The sequence below is a fragment of the Corvus kubaryi genome, unplaced genomic scaffold (genome assembly GCF_017639235.1).
Source record: "Corvus kubaryi isolate FWS band 111438036 unplaced genomic scaffold, C.kubaryi_AGA036_p1.0 37308, whole genome shotgun sequence".
Taxonomy (NCBI): Eukaryota; Metazoa; Chordata; class Aves; order Passeriformes; family Corvidae; genus Corvus; species Corvus kubaryi.
In genome coordinates this window covers 8738256-8753715 of record NW_024581096.1, presented here as the reverse complement: position 1 = coordinate 8753715, position 15460 = coordinate 8738256, and positions in this window count along the sequence as shown.

Here is a 15460-nt window from a genome sequence, read left to right as displayed (position 1 = left end):
ATAGGAATGAACTTACACTGATTTTCATGAAGTTGGAGGGTTATTACAACTAGTACTTGAGCTAACTTGTTCAGTGTTTTATTGGTGTCTGTATGCTAAATTATATATATTTTGCAGATGTGTATAAAATTAAGTCTTTTCATTTCTGTCTGCTGATACCATGTATTATACTTAAGCCTGAAAAGGTATCAATAAAGCTTGATTCAGTGAATTTTCCTATTTTTGTGCTCAAGTAACCGATAGTAGGATTTGGCACAACTGCTTTTTGGTTGTGCATACTAAAGGTAAGGGGCATAGTGTGCTGTTAAAGGCAAGAACAAAAATAATTTACGATCCTGTTTGCTCACGGCAAAGTTGAGGTTATCTTTGTCAGCTCTTTTCTGAGAGACAGCTATAGGATAAAATGGTAGGAGACAGCTTCTAGAAAAAGTCACAATAATATTCTGAACAAACTGTACTTGTACAGATAATTGAACCTTATGAAGATTCACCTGTTGGGCATTCATTTTGTTCCTCTTTATCTTTCCATTTTCTCTGTGAGATTAGTTTTAACTTTGTAAACTGGAAACAGTGGTATCTCGTTGAAAGTGTTGCAAGTCCCTTGTTAAGACATTTGAATGTTTTTGATGTTATTGTAACCTTCCTACTGAACCAGATGTGTTCCCAGCTTTCACTGTTTTTGTTGAGGGCTTCTATAAAATTCCTGAAATAAGGATGACCTGTTGGTGTTCTTTTCTTCCTTGATGTTTAAGAATGAACAACTCAAATATTTAAAACCACCCTTTTTACAGTCAAAGCACAGTTGTGTGCCAGCCTGATGTCTTTTCTCCACCCGTGAGGAAGACTAGTGAAATACGGATCAACTAGAAGAGCCCAAAGGTATTTATAATGCTGTATTGGTGATGAATGACTACTTGAATGGTTTTGATGTTTGTTTCACTCACAATTATATGGGTGGTGGTATGATTCTGAAACAAGTTTAGGTCTTGGTGCTGTTCTCCCCTGCATATCATGCATACAGTTCACTGTCCTTCTGACTTGCTTTCTTTCCTGTAGTTTCCCCCTCTACATAACATATTCACACAGGAGCTACAAAATACTTTGTTAGAGTCGCTCAAGAAGTACACCATGCTTTGAGATCAAGCTGTGAATTTGACTATGAAGAGCTTATAGAATGCTTCAAAACAGAAATAGTTTTATAAGACAGTGAAACCATGAGACTTGGACACATTGACATATTCCCTGTCTGGATTTTTTGCAGTTGTTGAAAGAGCAGTTGCAAAATCTGAAGTGGTTCCCACAGTGGTGAACCAAGGAACTATTGGGATGGTATAGTTTAAACTATTATGTGACCAGTAGTAAAAGAACAAATTGGGAAATCCCCTCTAAATTGGAGGGGTTTTCAGCCACTGGGAGCTGGCAGAAGGGGGTTTTACCCCTTGCGTGCCAACACAAAGAAGCCCAGAGGTCAATGCTGAAACTCCTCTGGAAGGCAGCACTCAGTGCCCAACACACAATGAAAAACGGGTAGAGTTCCTCACCCAAAAGGGGCTGGATCTTTCTGTCGCTGTTAGGCAGCCACGCAGGCAAAGGCAAAGAAGTAAAGAGAGGGGACTCTCGGCATGTGTTCCACGCAGGTTTATTCTGGGGAAAAGACAGGGACAAAGAGACCGATTAATGGGAGAGTCCAGGGATCTTACACTGGGTACAGCATAGGTGGGGAAAGGGATCTCAGCCAATGGGATAGAGACAAGCAGGTGGGATTGACAGGAAGGGAACCAATGGGAACAACACATAGGAGGGACTCAGGGAAGGATCCAATGGGGCATAAGGAACAAGAACTTTCTAGAACTGATACATATTAAACAAGGGAAATGAATATACATAACCTAATACGTGAAACAGAGAGGAGAAAACATTAACCAATTGGGAGAAAACATGCAAAAGGCAGAATAAGGTACTCATGGGTTCTCACCATGACTGAAAGTCACATGCTAAACTTGGGTTGCTGACCGCCACAGCTGGTTGTCTGTGTTCTCCTCTGGAGACAGAGTGGCTGGAGCTACTCACCCTGCCACATTAAATATATTTTATTTAAAAATATGTAAAGCTATCTACCCTAATCAGCTTTGTCACAGTAATTTTGCATTTATAATAGGAAGAAGGAGTCTTTTTTTTTGTGGTAATGAGTCCTTTGGGTCTGATATTTAAGTTCAGAAATGTCCTAAGACCTTGGGGGAGCTAAACTCCATCAGACCACTTTGGTTTAATCTTAGAGCTTGATGAAGTTCTATGAGAACATTAAATAAAGAAAAAATTAGTTTATAAGGCTGGAGTGCTCACCATTTAGGAGAATGTGTGTCTTGCAGTGACTTGGAGTCCTCAAAGATTTAGCTTCTTCAAATGCTAAAACATCTTCCTGCATAGAGGTGCTTTTTACTGATGGTACTGAAGAAGAGAAAGCATCTCTTTGGACATTTGGTATATGTAGGAAATCTGTGGATGAAAGAGTGCTTTTCTGCCTTTTTTGAAAAATAGGATACTAATTTCCTTCTTTCTTGTGAAATCAAACTTCAAATTGAGAGAATCTTTCCTTTTACTCCTGACCCATTTTTCTTGACAATATATGGGTATTGCTATCTGGGAGAAATAGATGTACTAAAACTTCTTATAAGTGCCCAAAAATACTTGGATGACAATTTAACCTTTCACGTTTACATTCTTGTGATTTTGTAGATGTTATCATTCTGATTTAGGAAAGGAGCAAGAAGTAAAGCTGTTTGGATAGGTTGACAACAAGCTAATTCATAAAACAAAACCTAGATAGGACTGGGCCATTGAGAGAGACAGTTTTATATCTTGGAAAGCAGAATTTTATTATTAGTTAGCATATAGTGTCCAAAAAGATCTATAGCTGGATTTTGAGCTGTACGGAGCGGCTTGGATCATTTTGACTTCTTGAACAACAAAAAAAAAAGCTAAAAGAAAACCAGAGGAAAATGGATTTATTTTCTTGAAGTGAAGGAGAAGAGGGAGTATGTCATAAGCATTCATCCCTTCTTGCCTTAACCCTATGGTTCAGAAAGAAGAAAGGCAAAAGAAAAAAGCTGAAATAATGATTAGCCATTTGAATAAATGTTATTTCTTTCATCTAATATTATGTCTACAGTACTTGCAATTTATAGATAATTCCATGCAGCATAAAAAGAAGCTAAAATAATTATTTGCTCAGTGCTAGTTATGCAATTGTTCATGGTGCTGTGTATTATGAGGACAGTGATATATTAGTTCCAGCAATTGTGTCTTAAACCAAAACTGCAGTCAGCTACTGTGCAAACTCTTTGAAGGTGCACAGGATTTCCATTCAAAATCACTGCATGAGCCTCTCTGGTGGGGATTTCATGTTTTTATCCAAATTAGAGGGAAGGTCAGTGCTCAGTCTTTGCCACCAGTGGTCTTCAAAGAACATATTACAGGTATTTTTTCAATGTCTGAAAATGAGAGGTGTATCATACAGTCACTGCTGACAGAAGTAGTTGGGAGTAATTTACTCAAGTACTTCAAGTCATTTTTTTGTCTGAGACAGAATTTGTGCCTGTCAGAATTGCTGCTGGAAAATTGAAACAGCTCTGCTTGCTTTTCATCTCAGACCGGATGAGTCATTTTCTGTTCCTCTGCTTGATGTTATAGAGATTTTAGTAGTGATGTGTTAACAAGAAATTCTGATTATGGATATTTTGGCAAGAAAAACTTTGTATTCCCTCAGTTGGTGACTGAGGGATGCTGTGGACAGGTGCAAGTGGACAGGTCAGAGGTGCTGAGGGTGACCTTGTGGAGGAGGCTCTCCCAAGCCAGGCCTTGTTGGGGTCCCTCCCCTGCCATGTAGCCCTGGCAGAGGGGCCCTGAGGGCACAGACACGGGGTTTCCCTGACCCTGCTCAGCCTCGTTCCCGTTGGTTGGTTTGTGTTCCCTGCGCGGGCAGAAGGACCCTTGGTCCCGTGACTGGAACAGTTCCTCGGCAGAGCCCCGGCCATGCGGCTGGAGAAATAAACATCTCTGAAACATCTAGCAAGAATCTGTCCATATATATTTCCTTTCCATGGGACACCTGGTTTGATATATGCATGTTGCAGTATCCCCACTGCAACAAGGCCTTCCTGCAGCACTCACAGTGCAGAGCCCAGCTGACAGAGGAGCTTTTTCTGGCCTTGACCTGGAGCCCCTCTCTGGGTTAGGATGCGTAGCCTGGTATTTCGGATCTGCATTTTGAATACTGTGGGACAAATATATTTCTCAAGCTCCCTTTATACCTTTCCTCCATGCTTAAGGAAGGGAAAAAATTTCTGTCAAAGTAATTAATTTTCAAAACTAGGTTCTCCCTTTTTCATTGGCTTTGTATTAGCATGTGGTGACCTTTTACAGTACAATAATGCAAAGGAGAGATCATTGTGTTTGTGTTATGAAATAAATTGCCAGTGATATTCAGTGATTATATGAATAAAGTCATTATTTCAGTTGGAAGAAAGTGTTAGATCATGTAAAGATTTATTGCTTATAACTCCTAAGTAATTCCTTTTTTCATAAAAGGAAACTCAGATGAATTTTTTCTTTTTTCATTTTTAATGAATGAAAAAGCAACAGGGAAGGAACAAGGGAATGTTATGATTCTGTTTTCCTTTTTCTGTCTTTGTGTCTGAAAATGGTCATTATTTGGCTGTGAATATGATAGGGTATCACTGAGGGTTTATTAGATTGAGAAGTAAGAAAACAGGGATAGAGCCTTGATATTGCTGTGCATGGTGATGTGGGTATCCTGAAGGAGAGCTGCAGTATTAGGCTCCAGTTGTGTTACAGATGAGGACAACCACCTCCTTACTTGTCTCCCTTACTTGTCTACTCTCTGCTTGAGTCCTTTTACAGCCAGATAAATGCTACATCATAGCAGTGGGTCCCCCACAGAGAGGAATTTCTAGGAATGAAATAAAAAGAAGTGCAAGCTGGACAATAAACTTCCCTTGTGTGACTCTCTTCAGCCAGTGTTCCCTCTGCCACCTAAAGAATGTTAGATCATATCTGGGCACAGGGCCCAGCTGCCTCTGTTCCCAGTTAGGGCCTTCAGTTTTGGTTTTGCTAGGGAAATGCTGTTCTAAGCCAGCACTTCTGAATATTATTAGCTTCATATGAGGCTTTGATGCCACCACAGGGCAACAGTTTTACTGTCTGATTTTTAGAATTTGGGAACTTTTATATACCATTTACATGGGTTGCTACTACTGTAATGAAAGCCTTAGAGGAAGCCTCCAGCTATAGAACTGGCACACTCTGGAGTTGGATGTAGTCCTTGATAAAGAGAAAAGTCAAGCAAGCTGTCATACTGTAGCTGAAATTTTTAGGAATAGTTTTCAGTGCAGGTTTGGGGAGGGTTCCTCACAGACCAGGCTGTTCATGACAATACTAACTCAGTGTATTTTATCTCATCCATGACTGACTCCCTGGAGGGAGTAAAGCATTAGAAAACCAAACCACTTTAGTACTGTATACTGAGACCCTTGATATATGTGGTACCAACAGATTTTTACTTTTTAAGAGAAAAAGCAAGAAAAAAATTGTGCTTGATCTAGTGGGGAATAATGAAACATGAACAGTTAATAGGCTTTAATAGAACATACCAAATAGTTAATAGCACATATCAAAAAGTAATAGAAGGTATGAAATACCTGAAGTAAGACCATTCCTTAGGTTGCTCAGCCAAGCAAAACCCAGGTCTGTCTTTGATAAGGTCAATTAAATTTCAGATCCACAAGTACCAGAGCCATGTTGTGCAAATGTGTCTTCTGAGCAAATCTATAGTCTGTCCTTAAAAGACTTATTGGTAACAGTCAAAACCCAACATTTTTCCTATGACAGATATTTTTAGACAGCTGTGACAGCTAAGAGTTCTCTGAAATCCTCAAAATTTACAATAGCTTTTAATTGCATCTGACTGGCATTCTGTAAGTAAAATATTAGTTCTACTTGCCTGAACTAATACTGCTGAAAACAATCTGGGTTCTGGTACTTTTTGGTGATGATTTTTAATTTGACATCAGTAAAACCAGTAAGTAAATTATATGCCAGAATTTGGGTCATAAAATTCCAAAAACTATTCACATCTGTATAGAAAAATAATGTATTAAAAGGAAAACTGCAGAATGTCAGGTCTTAGATGTATCTGACTTGATGGAAACTCTTAACACAACCTTATAATGTAGTTAAAAATAAGACACACAAAACCAATGAGTATTTCAAAAAGCTTAGGTTGAAGCAGGTCCCATCTTTCTTTCTGTTCTTGGCTCTAACAGAGTTAGCTGCTGGGTGGGAGGAAGGAAGGGAGACTTTCTGAAATATACTACTTTCCCCCTACTTTAGCTTCTAGGAACAAGGCTATGTGATTGTGGTCAGAATGTGTGTTCAGATAACACAGATATGAAAGAATAAGGAAGACGAGCTTGTTCCACTTCTGTGAAAACAGCAAATTCAATAAAATACAGAGACACTACAAGTTCAAGAGCTGAATAAAAATTTTCAGAACTAGCTTATTTTTAGGAAAGACCAGCCTTAGGAATACCCTCATTATTTAATAGGATGCCCAAATCAATCATTAATCAAATGCAAAGCATAATCTGCAATTAATTAAGCATGGGTAATTCAGAACCTCAGCGAATTCTTCAGCTTTCCCTGAATTATGGGTAATAATAATTTTTGTCATCCTTTATGAACAGAGATATAAATTCAAGAACCTACTGTAGCCTCATAAGGTGTGAAGGCAGGCAAATCCTAAACACCAGTATGTAGCCATTGCAGCCCAGTAAAGCTTGACATCCTCAGGACTGTAGTTCTTTCTCTGAGGATTGATGTGCAGATTAATTGCTTATTCTCTCATTATAAGAGATGCTAATAAGTGATTCCATACAGCTTCACATGCCCATTTGTTTAAGAACAGACATTTTGGTTTTCAATAAGGAAAAACCGAATTAAGGCAAGGTATTGATAATATAGTTTTCTTCCATAGGATAAGGAAATCTTATTCCTGAAATGAGTTTAGGGGTTTTGCCCTCCCTCTATTGGGAAATGGTTTCAGAATGTATTCTTCGGTAGATCAAGAACCTTGTTGTCATTCTGAGACTTAACTTATGCACAGTTAGTTTATGCAGATTTATTCCATTGCAGGATATGATCTTGTAAAAGGCTGAGTGCTGCCTGTGGAAAGCCAGGCAGGTCCAGCTTCCTTAAATGCCTTATGTCCAAAGAAGAACCAAATGCAGAAATGGGAAAAGAATCTGATTAGCACAGAAAAGTATATCTTGGAAGTCAGAAAGAGTAGGAGTAAAATGAGACTTGTGTGTAGTGAAGCTAAGTTTAGCCCTGCAAATGAACCCAAAACAAGTATTTTGTACATGGGGTTTTTGTTTATTGTTTGGGGTTTGGGTTTTTTGGTTGGTTTGGTTTGTTTGGGGTCTTTTTTGTTTTTGTTTTGGTTTTTTTTTGTTTGCTTTTTTTTTCCTCATAGCTAAATGCAAAGAGAGCAACATAAAAACAATTGAGTGTATTGGCCAGAAAGGATGGGCCATGACTAAATACACTCTGGACAGGAAAATTTATTGAATACCTTTCTTTGCAAAAAAGAAAGCAAACATTAAGGTGAAGATAGACTGGTAAAGGACACAGAGGAGGGCATAAATTTTACCTGTATGTGAGGCAAAGAGGGGTTCAACTGCCTGAGGAGAAAAAGGAACCTGATTAAGTCCATCCCACAAAAGTGAGGGGTACTGGGTTGTTTCCAGCAGCACTATTGTTGTTTAGGACCAACAGGTAAAAGTAAAGGGTAGAGAAGTGGTTCAGGTGATTACTTACTTGTTATATTGTTCCAATAATTTTTAATAAAAATAATGCAGGGGATAAGGATGAAGACAGAGAGATCATAATTGACTTCATTTTCTCTTTACCAAAAGGCAGGTTACTTTGTACTTAGTGCTTTTCAGGTCGAAATGATTCACTGAAAACAAGAAGCCTGCCTACATTTCATTAAGTGTTTGACACAGTAACAGCTATGATATTAATTACACTAGAGGAGGAGGTTAGTGAGGAACTGTAAGACTGAGGCTTATCTTAGCATTGGTAAAAATGAGCCTTGTGTGTTGATAAGATATCTGAAATGGATGTGTGCTGATAGCATCTCTGAAACGGGCATCTGGTCTGAAAGACTTTCTCTCAGTCTTTTCTTCTTATGGTCGGTGTCATTTTATGTTTTCATTAATGATTAGCGTTGAAGGGCAGAGAATTCTAAGAATTTTTTGGAGACAAAATTGGGAGAAATCATCAACACGGAAACCAGTACCTGACATGGTAAATACTTAGAGTATTTGAATACTGAAGTTCCAGAATAAGATAAATATTATTAATATAGTTTGCAATGTTTCACACATAGGTGATGTCATAAACCAGGGGCTCCTAAGTAGAAAGAAAAACAACCCAATCTATTTGTCAATCACATACTGACTGTAAACAATTGCCTATTGCTTTTGTAGGGAGAAAACAAAACCAAAAAAAGCATGTGAGTGCAAAACATATAGCAAGGTGTCTTTACATACACTTAAAGGTACAGTGTTAGAGGTTATTAACAGCAGTGCCCAAGCCACTGATAATATTTTGGAAGACTGCTGTTCAGTGCTGTATTTGGAAAGAGTGGTCTCAGCTTTGGAACAAGTGCAGGAGAAACGGAAGGATTTTGTTTAAACTGTCAAAACAAAGGCAAATAGTTGCAACACACTGCAAAAATTACAGAGAAGGTTAAAAACTTTTGCACTTGGAAAGGCATTCTGGAACTGGAAATAAAAATTATGTGCTTGCCCCAAAGTAGTCAAAAATTCAAAAGAGTTTCCAAATTTCTTATACATGATACTGCTGTTTTGTCTGTGTTTCATTAGACCTACGCTTTTTACCAGTGTAGCTAGTGAATTCAAGTAATATAGATGGCTTCTAGACAAGAACTGAGAATTAGGTTATTACAGAATACTGTTGTTTTTAGCTGTCTCTGTCATTAAAGCACAGAAGTTTAGTTGCTACGTGAGCTGACTGGACATAACACTAAATGTACAAGTAAAAGATCTTAAAGCAATAAGACTTTAAACAGATTAGCATTGCTATATTATATGGCTAAGCTAAAACAAGTATTCCTCCTCAATTTAATAGATGTTAATATAATTTGCTGATGTGTATTTCACCCTAAAATGTGTCCATGTTTTTGATCAGTGACCATTCATCATTTTCTAAGGTCAAAGTCTTGTGGTGCAGTAGTGTTGGGTCTATAGGACAGCAGAAGTGAATTTTCTCCAAGCTGCATGTATTGGCCAGAAAGACAAAAGCCAGGAAATGGAATTGGCAGCATCATAATTGAGTGAGGGAACAGCCTGGATTTCTCAGTGATTAATAGTGGCATAACAGCTGCTAATTTGTTAAGGTTGTACCTGAAATGACCTTATTTATATAAGCATGGTTTTTAGGAAATTTTTATGGAACAGAAATCTGGAAATTGGAAATGTGTCATTAAATAATAGCTAAAACTTGGCATAGTCAAAGTATTATTACTTGAGAGGCAATAAGGTACACTGTGGTCCTATAATCAAATGGCAAAAATGAGTGTATGTGGACACACTTGAGCTGTAGAGATTTCTGAAAGACACCAAAATAAATCCAAATATTTTAGTAATCCTTTCATCTGAAAGTCCAAGTCTTTTCCAGGGCTTTGTATAATTGTTATATTTATCTTTCTTTTATTCGGCTTCATTGCCTTGGCCAAAAACACCTCAAAAATGTATATCAAAGTAAAAATTGAATGAATTCTTATCTAATTCTTTTTTATTGAACCAACTTCTTTTGACATGGATAATCCTGTCATTTTCCTATACTGTTCCACTTTTCTGTTTTTTGATAAATCTTTATTCTTTCTGTTCTGTTAGTTTCCCCTTAATCCTCTGTCAATTGCTCAAGAATCTCCTTTAACATCATCTCTTCTTCTAAACTTGAATTCTTTCACATGTATCCATGGGTCCCTCTTTCCTTCTCTTTTCCCTCCCTATTCTTAATGTTTGAATAATATAAAGCACTGTGAAAGCTTTTGCTGGCTTCTCTTTGCAGGCAACTCCCAAGCTTACCTCTTCACCCCATTCTGTCTCTCTCAATTTAGTTTCACATTTCAGCCTGTCTTCCCGGATCTGCTGTTCTCAGTTCAAACTCAATATTCTGAAAGTGAACTATCTTTGGAGGTTTGTTTTAGATTATCAGTGTTGCTCAGATCTTCATCTTAGCTGCTAGTTTTGTTATTTCTTTGGTGATTTAGACTGTGGCATGTGTCCTTTTTCAGCTGCATTTGTGCTGACTTGAAGAAATTACTGTTGTCTGTCCCCAAACCACCTCTTTGCTGAAAGCATTTGTCTTTCTCACATCCAGTGTCTGACGACTTTTAGAACATATCATTTAGTCCCAGTCAGAATGAACCAGGTTATTTTAAAAAGTGAATTTCAAGTTTATTTTGATGGAACTGTGTTGAGGAAAAATCACATGGGCATTTCCTGTTGATGCTAGTCTGGTCCATAGTGTCTTTCAGTGCCAGGCAAGAAGGAGCTGTCTTGGAGTGTTAACTATAGCTAGTAGCAATCGGTATGCTAAACTGTAGCAATGGCATGTTCAGATCATAATAGTATCATATCAGGACAAGGGTTTTCTTTTATTTATTTTTTTTTCTTCACTCTTATGGTAAGATATGTGTAACAGCTTCAATTTTATTTATTAGTTTTCTGTCATGTGGTCAAAATTTTTTTTTTTTAAAGGAAGAAAAAGAAAGAGAGACAAATGGCAGCCCAGTCTGGAATAAGAGACTGAAAGAGAGGATTCAAATCTTCCCTAAGCTTGACAACTGGGAACTCTCCAGGAAGGGAGAGTCCTAGAGATGTCAGAAAGCTCTTTGTTTCGCTGTCCAGGACCACGCTTCTGTCTTGTGTTTGCAATGCAGGATTTTCTTTTGAAGCTAGCTGTGTAAGGTTTGTCTGTGCAGAAAGTTGAGTCAAGGAGCTGATAGTCTCTTTCAAACTGGTGTAAGAAGCAGGCATTTGTTTTTGTGCTTTGTTTACAGCTCAGTAGCTGAAGAGATCTCCCCAAAATGTGAGGGTCCTATGCTCAATTCTCCTCTGACTTAAGAGATTCAGGCCCCAGTTTCTTGCTTTGCCCTGATCAGCAGACAGTATGTGTTTTACTCCTAAATTATCTTGTGGATAGGAAAATACATCTTTGCTTGGGACGATAACAAACTGTTTGGGCACTTGGGCAAGCATTGTACTTCATGCTCCATCTATTGATGATGTTTTAACCTTGCCTTTAGAAGGCCAAGAAGGAATTTATCCAGTCTTTTCTCTCTTTGTGACTGCTCTAGCCACTGGACTAATTAAAGGCTAAGAGAGCATGTGAGATGAGGAAGAAGGGATGAGGAAACATCAGCTGCATGTATCTCTTGTCTCTAAGGTGAGCTCTGAGAGAGCACTGGCCAATTCACAAAGAATTTCTTAATTGAAGGGGTAGTTAAGGAATGGAGCATGCTGCCCATGGAAGTGGTGGAGTTACCATCCCTGGTGGTGCTCAAGAAACACCTGACCTGGCACTTAGTGCCATGGTCTAGTTGGCAAGGTGGTTTCCAGTTAAAGGTTGGACTTGATGATCTCGGAGGTCTTATCCAATCGAAAGAAGTCTGTGGTTCTGTGATTCAGGAGAGAGGGAGAGAGAGGAGTTGCACAGCTGTGTGTATTCAGAAGACATTTAGATATGCAGGGTGCTCCACAAAGGCAATGGTTAGTTTTAAGTATCAGAAGGACTAGACAGAGTCTGAGCATGGGGTGATCCTGTACCAGGCCAAGGGAAAGGCTGTTCTAAACAACACATTCTGTGATATTGCATAGTAAGGGAAGCCCGGGAAGAGGATAAGAGTATGCAGTCATATGTGTTTTCATCAAGCCAGACATGTCTTTGTAATTCATCATCTTTGTTGTGTTATTCCTCAATAAATTTGTCCAGTTGGGGTTCTCTTTAGAGACATTGAAAATTTAGTGTCCACAGCATCCTGTGGCAAAAACTTTCATCATTAGTTGCAGGCTGTGTAGAAACCACCTTGTCATACTTGTTTTGAACTTGTCATACTTGTTTTGAACTTGTCCTCTGCTATTTCCAGCTGATGCCTACTGGAGCCTGAGCGAGGGTTCCCCCCACTACCATGTCATCTAGCATGTTCCCCAGAAATACCTGTACCAGGAAGTGAGTGAGATACCTAAATCTCTTTTACTCACACTGCACCATTATACTTGAGAACAAGCAGGGCCAGTACATTGACAAGAGTTGCTGAAAATTAAGTGAAAATTTGCAGTTACATTAAAAAATGCTCATCTTTTTTCCAATATGCCCTGATGCTTGTGCTGTTTGCATGTTTTCATTACATATCTGCAGCTATGTCTATAACAGCTAATTCTTTCTAAGATAGACTAGAACTGCATGCATTTTTCCACATGGAAACACAAAATCAGTTTATATATAGCATTATTTTAACAGCAGAAATGCAACTAGTTTTCATATCCCATTTCATCTCACATTTTTCCAGAGAGTGGACAGCTTTTATTGCTTGCAGGTCTGAATCAAAAGAGATTCACAGAGAGAGGTGGTGGTCCATTAACACTGCTTCATGGAACAAGTTCATTGGTAGAACCCTCAAGCCATTATGTGTTTCCCTTCGCTTGAGTCTGTGTGGTTTTCCACTCTTCTGCACAACTGGGTAGTATATTGTTTGGGCATGATTTCGATGGCCAAAGGTAGTCTGGGCCATCTGTTACTCATTTAGTTCCCTCAACCTTGGTATGTGAGCAGCTGGCTTTTCCTATTTTTCTCATGTTTTCAATGATTTTTTTTTTTTTTTTTAATTTTTATTAGGTTTGTGTTAGGGCCATCAAAAGTTCTCTGCTTACCATAGCTCTTCAATATCACAAACAGAGCAAACAGCTCTACTTATACTAAAACTAACCAGTAACATATGCAAATAAAGGAGTAGGAGTTCAAATATTTTAATTCTGAGGATGTGGAAATCCTGTACATGTGCTTTAAGGACTGAAAATTTTTACTTAATTGTTGATTGAGGGAAGGTATTGGTAAAAATTACTTATAATTAATATTTCATTAATAGAGTTTTCACCTTCACCAATAATCATGTGATATCTAGAGGATGTAATCTAATGCTGCAAATGTCCAGTGCAATTATCTTCACTTTTGTAGGTGATAATTATCTATAAAATGATGTTTTGCAGCCTTTGATTTGTGTGCCTAAGTTTTGTTCTGTATCTAGCTTTTGCAGTTGTCTCTAACTGTAGATGACACTCTTTCCAGCAGAGGGTGATGCTACATTTATGCTCAGGCAGCTGATTACAGGAACTTGCAAACAGGGCCAATTTGTACTGATGAGGAAGGATATGAACATACACACCTTTCTGTTAAGTACATTCCTGGATGCTGATCTGAATGGATACAATGTAAAACATTGCCTACGATTATGGGGATTTTATTACTGATCCAGATATTTAAAAAGTACATCTGTGAACACCACAACTAAAGAAAGTTTTTATGTGGTGTCCCTCCATTCATTGATTGCTTAACTGAGTTATAGTAGGATTCTGTGTTGTACTTACATTTACCTGTAACTTTCCCTTTAAGGGCAGTCCCCATCAGCCATATGAGTGTCGCTGGATTTGACTGCAACAGTAGACTGAGAAAAATTAATTATTTTTCTAAATGTATATCCACATGTCTGCTTTTTACAAAGATTACAGGGGCTTAACTGATCTTGAGACCTCATTGTCTCTAACATGTTCCTGTGGAACTGTCCAGAGTTTGCAAATCTTGTGTGGGGAGGAAGGGAACTGGAATCATCTGAAGAAAAATACATAATATTAAGTCTTGTTTGCACAGGAAAAAAGCTGTTGAAAGATAAATGTACCTAAAAGTTATGGGTATTTCATCATCATTAATACCAGCATACTGTACATCCTTTAGTAAGTGCTCTGAGATTTCTGAATATAAGGTCTGTGCAGAAATACTGCAAAGCTTGACTGAATTAGGATCTGGCATGATTAGAAAAGAAAAATCACAAAAAATCCACTGGTCAACACAAATACAAAAAGCAAAAGAACTACAAATGTGAAAAGTGTGTATCTGCTTTTCATCACACTGAGACTATTGATTTCATTGTCATTTACTCATTAGTTCCAGTTAGTTCATTATTAAAATGATGTCTGTTAGTGAATGGCCCCAGATATATTGCATATTAGTACTCATATTGCAAATCTGTAATTGATCTAGATTCTTTTGTGTGTTGTAGAGCCAGTAGTTCAACAAATATTTGCTACTTAAATCTTCAATACCTCAATGTGTTAACAGAAAAATAGACTTGATATAAGATACCTTTAACCAGAAAAAGGTTACTGTCAAGGTAATCCTCCAAATAAAATATTTCTGTACGTCCTTTCAGATCTAAAAATTTATTAGAACTTTAATTTGCATGAAATTTTTTTCACTTGCATTGAGTTAATTCTTTTATTTTACGGCACTTTTGTTTGATTGCCATATCTATGTTTTCAAGTAAGTGTACATCTGATAACTAATGATTGAAGTACAAGTACAGAAATTCTTTTTTTTTGTGCACTGTTTAGATGAAAATCTTTCAGACTTCTTAGGTAAAGAACACTGAGTTCTGAAATAGCAGCTCCTTGCAGAAAAGCACTTATTTTCTACTGTGTGAATGGAAGTTGAAATCCAGAATAGAGTGCATTTGGGGAGAAATCTGTAATTGTGGTATGATGGTAATTTAGCTGTAGAATGAAAAATTCATGGCTTTCTGCTGTGTATAAGCAACAAATAGCAAAAATTGATAACATCTTTACACACGTCCTTACACAAGAAGAGGTGAAAAGATGCAGGGCTAAACCTAACTTTTACAACAGTCTGCTGGTTGATTCTGTCCTTTAGCAAGTCACACTTGCAAAGAAGTTGCTGGAAGGAATTGCAGTAGCAGATGCTGCTGTTTCTTTACACTCTTTTGGGCTGCTAACCAGCTCATGGCAGATGTTATAACTTTGGTGCTTCTAATTGAATCATTTTGGATAAATTATTATTTCATACTATTCATCTATTTAAGCACCTCACAATCTTTTAGTAGGGAGCTCCTGGAACTTCATAATGGATTACTGGAATGGTTGTCTTCCTTAGTCTTCTGGTTACATAGGAAAGAAACCTCATTAATTTATGCCCCAAGTCTTAAAATAGTTAATCCAGTCCTTACATGTATGCTCTGTGGCCACAGGATCAACACACATACATACGTGTATATGTCTTTATT